The sequence below is a fragment of the Gymnoscopelus microlampas genome, assembly GCF_963454915.1.
Source record: "Gymnoscopelus microlampas genome assembly, contig: SCAFFOLD_28, whole genome shotgun sequence".
In the NCBI taxonomy this organism is placed as follows: domain Eukaryota; kingdom Metazoa; phylum Chordata; class Actinopteri; order Myctophiformes; family Myctophidae; genus Gymnoscopelus; species Gymnoscopelus microlampas.
This window is the reverse complement of record NW_028155559.1, coordinates 429263-442362: the sequence shown is the minus strand read 5'-3', so window position 1 is coordinate 442362 and position 13100 is coordinate 429263.

Sequence of the window (13100 nt, the reverse complement as noted above, 5' to 3'; positions counted from 1 at the left end):
AATAGAATCCCAATGCACTATGATCGGGCCCAAATGCCTTCCTTATGACAAAAATGACACCCATTTTCTTTAAAAAAAAATCATTGGTCAAAATAGCCTTTTCAAGCTGAGAGAAGCACTTTGGTGACGTTTAACTGTAACTTGTTCCCAGTACATTCTGATTGGCTGGTGACTGTGTGTTGTACCTAAAAGTGCCCAAATAGAGTCCCAATGCACTATACATGGGCCCAAATGCCTTCCTTATGACTAAACTGACACTCATTTTCTTAAAAAAATCATTGGTCAAAATAGCCTTTTCAGGCTGAGAGAAGCACTTTGGTGACGTTTAACTGTAACTTGTTCCCAGTACATTCTGAGTGGCTGGTGACTGTGGGTTTTGGCTAAAAGTGCGCAAATAGAATCCCAATGCACTGCACATAGGCCCAAATGCCTTCCTTATGACAAAACTGACACCCATTTTCTTAAAAATGCATTGGTCAAAATAGCCTTTTCAGGCTGAGAGAAGCACTTTGGTGACGTTTAACTGTAACTTGTTCCCAGTACAGTCTAAGTGGCTGCTGACTGTGTGAATTGACTAAAAGTGGCCAAATAGAAGCCCAATCCACAATACATGAGCCCAAAGGCCTTCCTTATGACTAAACTGCCACCCACTTTCTTAAAAGTATCATGGGTCTAAATAGCATTTTCAGGCTGAGAGAAGCACTTTGGTGACATTTGGCTGTAACTTGTTCCCAGTACATTCTGAGTGACTGGTGACTGTGTGTTGTACCTAAAAGTGCCCAAATAGAATCCCAATGCACTATGATCGGGCCCAAATGCCTTCCTTATGACAAAAATGACACCCATTTTCTTTAAAAAAAAATCATTGGTCAAAATAGCCTTTTCAAGCTGAGAGAAGCACTTTGGTGACGTTTAACTGTAACTTGTTCCCAGTACATTCTGATTGGCTGGTGACTGTGTGTTGTACCTAAAAGTGCCCAAATAGAGTCCCAATGCACTATACATGGGCCCAAATGCCTTCCTTATGACTAAACTGACACTAATTTTCTTTAAAAAATCATTGGTCAAAATAGCCTTTTCAGGCTGAGAGAAGCACTTTGGTGACGTTTAACTGTAACTTGTTCCCAGTACATTCTGAGTGGCTGGTGACTGTGGGTTTTGGCTAAAAGTGCGCAAATAGAATCCCAATGCACTGCACATAGGCCCAAATGCCTTCCTTATGACAAAACTGACACCCATTTTCTTAAAAATGCATTGGTCAAAATAGCCTTTTCAGGCTGAGAGAAGCACTTTGGTGACGTTTAACTGTAACTTGTTCCCAGTACAGTCTAAGTGGCTGCTGACTGTGTGAATTGACTAAAAGTGGCCAAATAGAAGCCCAATCCACAATACATGAGCCCAAAGGCCTTCCTTATGACTAAACTGACACCCACTTTCTTAAAAAAATCATTGGTCAAAATAGCCTTTTCAGGCTGAGAGAAGCACTTTGGTGACGTTTAACTGTAACTTGTTCCCAGTACATTCTGATTGAGTGCTGACTGTGTGTTGTGGTTAAAAGTGCCCAAATAGAATCCCAATGCACTATATATGGGCCTAAATGCCTTCCTTATGACAAAACTGACAAGCATTTTCTTAAAAAAATCAATGGTCAAAATAGCCTTTTCAGGCTGAGAGAAGCACTTTGGTGACGTTTAACTGTAACTTGTTCCCAGTACAGTCTAAGCGGATGCTGACTGTGTGTTGTACCTAAAAGTGCCCAAATAGAGTGCCAATGCACTATACATGGGCCCAAATGCCTTCCTTATGACAAAACTGACACTAATTTTCTTTAAAAAATCATTGGTCAAAATAGCCTTTTCAGGCTGAGAGAAGCACTATGGTGACGTTTGGTTGTAACTTGTTCCCAGTACAGTCTAAGTGGCTGCTGACTGTGTGACTTGGCTAAAAGTGGCCAAATAGAAGTCCAATCCACAATACATGAGCCCAAAGAACTTCCTTATGACTAAACTGATACCCACTTTTTTAAAAGTATCATGGGTCTAAATAGCATTTTCAGGCTGAGAGAAGCACTTTGGTGACATTTGGCTGTAACTTGTTCCCAGTACATTCTGATTGGCTGGTGACTGTGTGTTGTACCTAAAAGTGCCCAAATAAAGTGCCAATGCACCATACATGGGCCCAAATGCCTTCCTTATGACAAAACTGACACTCATTTTCTTGAAAAAAATCATTGGTCAAAATAGCCTTTTCAGGCTGAGAGAAGCACTTTGGTGACATTTAACTGTAACTTGTTCCCAGTACATCTCTGAGTGGCTGCTGACTGTGTGTTGTGGCTAAAAGTGCCCAAATAGAATCCCAATGCACTATATATGGTCCTAAATGCCTTCCTTATGACAAAACTGACACTCATTTTCTTAAAAAAATCATTGGTCAAAATAGCCTTTTCAGGCTGAGAGAAGCACTTTGGTGACGTTTAACTGTAACTTGTTCTCAGTACAGTCTAAGCGGCTGCTGACTGTGTGAATTGACTAAAAGTGGCCAAATAGAAGCCCAATCCACAATACATGAGCCCAAAGGCCTTCCTTATGACTAAACTGCCACCCACTTTCTTAAAAGTATCATGGGTCTAAATAGCATTTTCAGGCTGAGAGAAGCACTTTGGTGACATTTGGCTGTAACTTGTTCCCAGTACATTCTGAGTGACTGGTGACTGTGTGTTGTACCTAAAAGTGCCCAAATAGAATCCCAATGCACTATGATCGGGCCCAAATGCCTTCCTTATGACAAAAATGACACCCATTTTCTTTAAAAAAAAATCATTGGTCAAAATAGCCTTTTCAAGCTGAGAGAAGCACTTTGGTGACGTTTAACTGTAACTTGTTCCCAGTACATTCTGATTGGCTGGTGACTGTGTGTTGTACCTAAAAGTGCCCAAATAGAGTCCCAATGCACTATACATGGGCCCAAATGCCTTCCTTATGACTAAACTGACACTCATTTTCTTAAAAAAATCATTGGTCAAAATAGCCTTTTCAGGCTGAGAGAAGCACTTTGGTGACGTTTAACTGTAACTTGTTCCCAGTACATTCTGAGTGGCTGGTGACTGTGGGTTTTGGCTAAAAGTGCGCAAATAGAATCCCAATGCACTGCACATAGGCCCAAATGCCTTCCTTATGACAAAACTGACACCCATTTTCTTAAAAATGCATTGGTCAAAATAGCCTTTTCAGGCTGAGAGAAGCACTTTGGTGACGTTTGGTTGTAACTTGTTCCCAGTACAGTCTAAGTGGCTGCTGACTGTGTGACTTGGCTAAAAGTGGCCAAATAGAAGTCCAATCCACAATACATGAGCCCAAAGAACTTCCTTATGACTAAACTGATACCCACTTTTTTAAAAGTATCATGGGTCTAAATAGCATTTTCAGGCTGAGAGAAGCACTTTGGTGACATTTGGCTGTAACTTGTTCCCAGTACATTCTGATTGGCTGGTGACTATGTGTTGTACCTAAAAGTGCCCAAATAGAGTGCCAATGCACCATACATGGGCCCAAATGCCTTCCTTATGACAAAACTGACACTCATTTTCTTGAAAAAAATCATTGGTCAAAATAGCCTTTTCAGGCTGAGAGAAGCACTTTGGTGACATTTAACTGTAACTTGTTCCCAGTACATTCTGAGTGGCTGGTGACTGTGTGTTTTGGCTAAAAGTGCGCAAATAGAATTCCAATGCACTGCACATGGGCCCAAATGCCTTCCTTATGACAAAACTGACACCCATTTTCTTAAAAAATGCATTGGTCAAAATAGCCTTTTCAGGCTGAGAGAAGCACTTTGGTGACGTTTAACTGTAACTTGTTCCCAGTACATCTCTGAGTGGCTGCTGACTGTGTGTTGTGGCTAAAAGTGCCCAAATAGAGTCCCAATGCACTATACATGGGCCCAAATGCCTTCCTTATGACAAAACTGACAAGCATTTTCTTAAAAAAATCATTGGTCAAAATAGCCTTTTCAGGCTGAGAGAAGCACTTTGGTGACGTTTAACTGTAACTTGTTCTCAGTACAGTCTAAGCGGCTGCTGAGTGTGTGTTGTACCTAAAAGTGCCCAAATAGAGTGCCAATGCACTATACATGGGCCCAAATGCCTTCCTTATGACAAAACTGACACTCATTTTCTTAAAAAAATCATTGGTCAAAATAGCCTTTTCAGGCTGAGAGAAGCACTATGGTGACGTTTGGTTGTAACTTGTTCCCAGTACAGTCTAAGTGGCTGCTGACTGTGTGACTTGGCTAAAAGTGGCCAAATAGAAGTCCAATCCACAATACATGAGCCCAAAGAACTTTCTTATGACTAAACTGATACCCACTTTTTTAAAAGTATCATGGGTCAAAATTGCATTTTCAGGCTGAGAGAAGCACTTTGGTGACATTTGGCTGTAACTTGTTCACAGTACATTCTGATTGGCTGGTGACTGTGTGTTGTACCTAAAAGTGCCCAAATAGAGTGCCAATGCACTATATATGGGCCCAAATGCCTTCCTTATGACAAAACTGACACTAATTTTCTTAAAAAAATCATTGGTCAAAATAGCCTTTTCAGGCTGAGAGAAGCACTTTGGTGACATTTAACTGTAACTTGTTCCCAGTACATTCTGAGTGGCTGGTGACTGTGTATTGTGGCTAAAAGTGCGCAAATAGAATCCCAATGCACTGCACATGGGCCCAAATGCCTTCCTTATGACAAAACTGACACCCATTTTCTTAAAAAATGCATTGGTCAAAATAGCCTTTTCAGGCTGAGAGAAGCACTTTGGTGACGTTTAACTGTAACTTGTTCCCAGTACAGTCTAAGTGGCTGCTGACTGTGTGAATTGACTAAAAGTGGCCAAATAGAAGCCCAATCCACAATACATGAGCAGAAAGGCCTTCCTTATGACTAAACTGACACCCACTTTCTTAAAAGTATCATGGGTCTAAATAGCATTTTCAGGCTGAGAGAAGCACTTTGGTGACGTTTAACTGTAACTTGTTCCCAGTACATTCTGAGTGACTGGTGACTGTGTGTTGTACCTAAAAGTTCCCAAATAGAATCCCAATGCACTATACTTGGGCCCAAATAACTTCCTTATGACAAAAATAACACCCATTTTCTTTTAGAAAAATCATTGGTCAAAATAGCCTTTTCAGGCTGAGAGAAGCACTTGGGTGACGTTTAACTGTAACTTGTTCCCAGTACATTCTGAGTGGCTGCTGACTGTGTGTTGTGGCTAAAAGTGCCCAAATAGAAGCCCAATGCACTATATATGGGCCTAAATGCCTTCCTTATGACAAAACTGACACCCATTTTCTTTAAAAAACCATTGGTCAAAATAGCTTTTTCAGGCTGAGAGAAGCACTTTGGTGACATTTGGCTGTAACTTGTTCCCAGTACATTCTGATTGAGTGCTGACTGTGTGTTGTGGTTAAAAGTGCCCAAATAGAATCCCAATGCACTATATATGGGCCTAAATGCCTTCCTTATGACAAAACTGACAAGCATTTTCTTAAAAAAATCATTGGTCAAAATAGCCTTTTCAGGCTGAGAGAAGCACTTTGGTGACGTTTAACTGTAACTTGTTCCCAGTACAGTCTAAGCGGATGCTGACTGTGTGTTGTACCTAAAAGTGCCCAAATAGAGTGCCAATGCACTATACATGGGCCCAAATGCCTTCCTTATGACAAAACTGACACTAATTTTCTTTAAAAAATCATTGGTCAAAATAGCCTTTTCAGGCTGAGAGAAGCACTATGGTGACGTTTGGTTGTAACTTGTTCCCAGTACAGTCTAAGTGGCTGCTGACTGTGTGACTTGGCTAAAAGTGGCCAAATAGAAGTCCAATCCACAATACATGAGCCCAAAGAACTTCCTTATGACTAAACTGATACCCACTTTTTTAAAAGTATCATGGGTCTAAATAGCATTTTCAGGCTGAGAGAAGCACTTTGGTGACATTTGGCTGTAACTTGTTCCCAGTACATTCTGATTGGCTGGTGACTGTGTGTTGTACCTAAAAGTGCCCAAATAGAGTGCCAATGCACCATACATGGGCCCAAATGCCTTCCTTATGACAAAACTGACACTCATTTTCTTGAAAAAAATCATTGGTCAAAATAGCCTTTTCAGGCTGAGAGAAGCACTTTGGTGACATTTAACTGTAACTTGTTCCCAGTACATTCTGAGTGGCTGGTGACTGTGTGTTTTGGCTAAAAGTGCGCAAATAGAATCCCAATGCACTGCACATGGGCCCAAATGCCTTCCTTATGACAAAACTGACACCCATTTTCTTAAAAAATGCATTGGTCAAAATAGCCTTTTCAGGCTGAGAGAAGCACTTTGGTGACGTTTAACTTTAACTTGTTCCCAGTACATTCTGATTGGCTGGTGACTGTGTGTTGTACCTAAAAGTGCCCAAATAGAGTCCCAATGCACTATACATGGGCCCAAATGCCTTCCTTATGACAAAACTGACACTCATTTTCTTAAAAAAATCATTGGTCAAAATAGCCTTTTCAGGCTGAGAGAAGCACTTTGGTGACGTTTAACTGTAACTTGTTCTCAGTACAGTCTAAGCGGCTGCTGAGTGTGTGTTGTACCTAAAAGTGCCCAAATAGAGTGCCAATGCACTATACATGGGCCCAAATGCCTTCCTTATGACAAAACTGACACTCATTTTCTTAAAAAAATCATTGGTCAAAATAGCCTTTTCAGGCTGAGAGAAGCACTATGGTGACGTTTGGTTGTAACTTGTTCCCAGTACAGTCTAAGTGGCTGCTGACTGTGTGACTTGGCTAAAAGTGGCCAAATAGAAGTCCAATCCACAATACATGAGCCCAAAGAACTTCCTTATGACTAAACTGATACCCACTTTTTTTTAAAAGTATCATGGGTCTAAATAGCATTTTCAGGCTGAGAGAAGCACTTTGGTGACATTTGGCTGTAACTTGTTCCCAGTACATTCTGAGTGACTGGTGACTGTGTGTTGTACCTAAAAGTGCCCAAATAGAGTGCCAATGCACTATGCATGAGCCCAAATGCCTTCCTTATGACAAAACTGACACTCATTTTCTTAAAAAAATCATTGGTCAAAATAGCCTTTTCAGGCTGAGAGAAGCACTATGGTGACGTTTGGTTGTAACTTGTTCCCAGTACATTCTAAGTGGCTGCTGACTGTCTGACTTGGCTAAAAGTGGCCAAATAGAATCCCAATGCACTGCACATGGGCCCAAATGCCTTCCTTATGACAAAACTGACACCCATTTTCTTAAAAAATGCATTGGTCAAAATAGCCTTTTCAGGCTGAGAGAAGCACTTTGGTGACGTTTAACTGTAACTTGTTCCCAGTACAGTCTAAGTGGCTGCTGACTGTGTGAATTGACTAAAAGTGGCCAAATAGAAGCCCAATCCACAATACATGAGCAGAAAGGCCTTCCTTATGACTAAACTGACACCCACTTTCTTAAAAGTATCATGGGTCTAAATAGCATTTTCAGGCTGAGAGAAGCACTTTGGTGACGTTTAACTGTAACTTGTTCCCAGTACATTCTGAGTGACTGGTGACTGTGTGTTGTACCTAAAAGTTCCCAAATAGAATCCCAATGCACTATACTTGGGCCCAAATAACTTCCTTATGACAAAAATAACACCCATTTTCTTTTAGAAAAATCATTGGTCAAAATAGCCTTTTCAGGCTGAGAGAAGCACTTGGGTGACGTTTAACTGTAACTTGTTCCCAGTACATTCTGAGTGGCTGCTGACTGTGTGTTGTGGCTAAAAGTGCCCAAATAGAAGCCCAATGCACTATATATGGGCCTAAATGCCTTCCTTATGACAAAACTGACACTCATTTTCTTTAAAAAATCATTGGTCAAAATAGCTTTTTCAGGCTGAGAGAAGCACTTTGGTGACATTTGGCTGTAACTTGTTCCCAGTACAGTCTGAGTGGCTAGTGACTGTGTGTTGTACCTAAAAGTGGCCAAATAGAAGCCCACTCCACAATACATGGGCCCAAAGGCCTTCCTTATGACTAAACTGCCACCCACTTTCTTAAAAGTATCATGGGTCTAAATAGCATTTTCAGGCTGAGAGAAGCACTTTGGTGACATTTGGCTGTAACTTGTTCCCAGTACATTCTGAGTGACTGGTGACTGTGTGTTGTACCTAAAAGTGCCCAAATAGAATCCCAATGCACTATGATCGGGCCCAAATGCCTTCCTCATGACAAAAATGACACCCATTTTCTTTAAAAAAAAATCATTGGTCAAAATAGCCTTTTCAAGCTGAGAGAAGCACTTTGGTGACGTTTAACTGTAACTTGTTCCCAGTACATTCTGATTGGCTGGTGACTGTGTGTTGTACCTAAAAGTGCCCAAATAGAGTCCCAATGCACTATACATGGGCCCAAATGCCTTCCTTATGACTAAACTGACACTCATTTTCTTAAAAAAATCATTGGTCAAAATAGCCTTTTCAGGCTGAGAGAAGCACTTTGGTGACGTTTAACTGTAACTTGTTCCCAGTACATTCTGAGTGGCTGGTGACTGTGGGTTTTGGCTAAAAGTGCGCAAATAGAATCCCAATGCACTGCACATAGGCCCAAATGCCTTCCTTATGACAAAACTGACACCCATTTTCTTAAAAAATGCATTGGTCAAAATAGCCTTTTCAGGCTGAGAGAAGCACTTTGGTGACGTTTAACTGTAACTTGTTCCCAGTACAGTCTAAGTGGCTGCTGACTGTGTGAATTAACTAAAAGTGGCCAAATAGAAGCCCAATCCACAATACATGAGCCCAAAGGCCTTCCTTATGACTAAACTGACACCCACTTTCTTTAAAAAATCATTGGTCAAAATAGCCTTTTCAGGCTGAGAGAAGCACTTTGGTGACGTTTAACTTAACTTGTTCCCAGTACATTCTGATTGGCTGGTGACTGTGTGTTGTACCTAAAAGTGCCCAAATAGAGTCCCAATGCACTATACATGGGCCCAAATGCCTTCCTTATGACAAAACTGACACTCATTTTCTTAAAAAAATCATTGGTCAAAATAGCCTTTTCAGGCTGAGAGAAGCACTTTGGTGACGTTTAACTTAACTTGTTCCCAGTACATTCTGATTGGCTGGTGACTGTGTGTTGTACCTAAAAGTGCCCAAATAGAATCCCAATGCACTATATATGGTCCTAAATGCCTTCCTTATGACAAAACTGACACTCATTTTCTTTAAAAAATCATTGGTCAAAATAACCTTTTCAGGCTGAGAGAAGCACTTTGGTGACGTTTAACTGTAACTTGTTCTCAGTACAGTCTAAGCGGCTGCTGAGTGTGTGTTGTACCTAAAAGTGCCCAAATAGAGTGCCAATGCACTATACATGGGCCCAAATGCCTTCCTTATGACAAAACTGACACTCATTTTCTTAAAAAAATCATTGGTCAAAATAGCCTTTTCAGGCTGAGAGAAGCACTATGGTGACGTTTGGTTGTAACTTGTTCCCAGTACAGTCTAAGTGGCTGCTGACTGTGTGACTTGGCTAAAAGTGGCCAAATAGAAGTCCAATCCACAATACATGAGCCCAAAGAACTTCCTTATGACAAAACTGATACCCACTTTTTTTAAAAGTATCATGGGTCTAAATAGCATTTTCAGGCTGAGAGAAGCACTTTGGTGACATTTGGCTGTAACTTGTTCCCAGTACATTCTGAGTGACTGGTGACTGTGTGTTGTACCTAAATGTGCCCAAATAGAATCCCAATGCACTATGATCGGGCCCAAATGCCTTCCTTATGACAAAAATGACACTCATTTTCTTAAAAAAATCATTGGTCAAAATAGCCTTTTCAGGCTGAGAGAAGCACTTTGGTGACGTTTAACTGTAACTTGTTCCCAGTACAGTCTAAGTGGCTGCTGACTGTGTGTTGTACCTAAAAGTGCCCAAATAGAGTGCCAATGCACTATGCATGGGCCCAAATGCCTTCCTTATGACAAAACTGACACTCATTTTCTTAAAAAAATCATTGGTCAAAATAGCCTTTTCAGGCTGAGAGAAGCACTATGGTGACGTTTGGTTGTAACTTGTTCCCAGTACATTCTAAGTGGCTGCTGACTGTGTGACTTGGCTAAAAGTGGCCAAATAGAAGTCCAATCCACAATACATGAGCCCAAAGAACTTTCTTATGACTAAACTGATACCCACTTTTTTAAAAGTATCATGGGTCAAAATTGCATTTTCAGGCTGAGAGAAGCACTTTGGTGACATTTGGCTGTAACTTGTTCACAGTACATTCTGATTGGCTGGTGACTGTGTGTTGTACCTAAAAGTGCCCAAATAGAGTGCCAATGCACTATATATGGGCCCAAATGCCTTCCTTATGACAAAACTGACACTCATTTTCTTTAAAAAATCATTGGTCAAAATAGCCTTTTCAGGCTGAGAGAAGCACTTTGGTGACATTTAAGTGTAACTTGTTCCCAGTACATTCTGAGTGGCTGGTGACTGTGTATTGTGGCTAAAAGTGCGCAAATAGAATCCCAATGCACTGCACATGGGCCCAAATGCCTTCCTTATGACAAAACTGACACCCATTTTCTTAAAAAACTGCATTGGTCAAAATAGCCTTTTCAGGCTGAGAGAAGCACTTTGGTGACGTTTAACTGTAACTTGTTCCCAGTACAGTCTAAGTGGCTGCTGACTGTGTGAATTGACTAAAAGTGGCCAAATAGAAGCCCAATCCACAATACATGAGCAGAAAGGCCTTCCTTATGACTAAACTGACACCCACTTTCTTAAAAGTATCATGGGTCTAAATAGCATTTTCAGGCTGAGAGAAGCACTTTGGTGACGTTTAACTGTAACTTGTTCCCAGTACATTCTGAGTGACTGGTGACTGTGTGTTGTACCTAAAAGTTCCCAAATAGAATCCCAATGCACTATACTTGGGCCCAAATAACTTCCTTATGACAAAAATAACACCCATTTTCTTTAAAAAAAATCATTGGTCAAAATAGCCTTTTCAGGCTGAGAGAAGCACTTGGGTGACGTTTAACTGTAACTTGTTCCCACTGCCCAGTACATTCTGAGTGGCTGCTGACTGTGTGTTGTGGCTAAAAGTGCCCAAATAGAAGCCCAATGCACTATATATGGGCCTAAATGCCTTCCTTATGACAAAACTGACACTCATTTTCTTTAAAAAATCATTGGTCAAAATAGCTTTTTCAGGCTGAGAGAAGCACTTTGGTGACATTTGGCTGTAACTTGTTCCCAGTACAGTCTAAGCGGCTGCTGAGTGTGTGTTGTACCTAAAAGTGCCCAAATAGAGTGCCAATGCACCATACATGGGCCCAAATGCCTTCCTTATGACAAAACTGACACTCATTTTCTTAAAAAAATTATTGGTCAAAATAGCCTTTTCAGGCTGAGAGAAGCACTTTGGTGACGTTTAACTGTAACTTGTTCCCAGTACATCTCTGAGTGGCTGCTGACTGTGTGTTGTGGCTAAAAGTGCCCAAATAGAATCCCAATGCACTATATATGGTCCTAAATGCCTTCCTTATGACAAAACTGACACTCATTTTCTTAAAAAAATCATTGGTCAAAATAGCCTTTTCAGGCTGAGAGAAGCACTTTGGTGACGTTTAACTGTAACTTGTTCCCAGTACATTCTGATTGGCTGGTGACTGTGTGTTGTACCTAAAAGTGCCCAAATAGAGTCCCAATGCACTATACATGGGCCCAAATGCCTTCCTTATGACAAAACTGACACTCATTTTCTTAAAAAAATCATTGGTCAAAATAGCCTTTTCAGGCTGAGAGAAGCACTTTGGTGACGTTTAACTGTAACTTGTTCTCAGTACAGTCTAAGCGGCTGCTGAGTGTGTGTTGTACCTAAAAGTGCCCAAATAGAGTGCCAATGCACTATACATGGGCCCAAATGCCTTCCTTATGACAAAACTGACACTCATTTTCTTTAAAAAATCATTGGTCAAAATAGCCTTTTCAGGCTGAGAGAAGCACTTTGGTGACATTTAAGTGTAACTTGTTCCCAGTACATTCTGAGTGGCTGGTGACTGTGTATTGTGGCTAAAAGTGCGCAAATAGAATCCCAATGCACTGCACATGGGCCCAAATGCCTTCCTTATGACAAAACTGACACCCATTTTCTTAAAAAACTGCATTGGTCAAAATAGCCTTTTCAGGCTGAGAGAAGCACTTTGGTGACGTTTAACTGTAACTTGTTCCCAGTACAGTCTAAGTGGCTGCTGACTGTGTGAATTGACTAAAAGTGGCCAAATAGAAGCCCAATCCACAATACATGAGCAGAAAGGCCTTCCTTATGACTAAACTGACACCCACTTTCTTAAAAGTATCATGGGTCTAAATAGCATTTTCAGGCTGAGAGAAGCACTTTGGTGACGTTTAACTGTAACTTGTTCCCAGTACATTCTGAGTGACTGGTGACTGTGTGTTGTACCTAAAAGTTCCCAAATAGAATCCCAATGCACTATACTTGGGCCCAAATAACTTCCTTATGACAAAAATAACACCCATTTTCTTTAAAAAAAATCATTGGTCAAAATAGCCTTTTCAGGCTGAGAGAAGCACTTGGGTGACGTTTAACTGTAACTTGTTCCCACTGCCCAGTACATTCTGAGTGGCTGCTGACTGTGTGTTGTGGCTAAAAGTGCCCAAATAGAAGCCCAATGCACTATATATGGGCCTAAATGCCTTCCTTATGACAAAACTGACACTCATTTTCTTTAAAAAATCATTGGTCAAAATAGCTTTTTCAGGCTGAGAGAAGCACTTTGGTGACATTTGGCTGTAACTTGTTCCCAGTACAGTCTAAGCGGCTGCTGAGTGTGTGTTGTACCTAAAAGTGCCCAAATAGAGTGCCAATGCACCATACATGGGCCCAAATGCCTTCCTTATGACAAAACTGACACTCATTTTCTTAAAAAAATTATTGGTCAAAATAGCCTTTTCAGGCTGAGAGAAGCACTTTGGTGACGTTTAACTGTAACTTGTTCCCAGTACATCTCTGAGTGGCTGCTGACTGTGTGTTGTGGCTAAAAG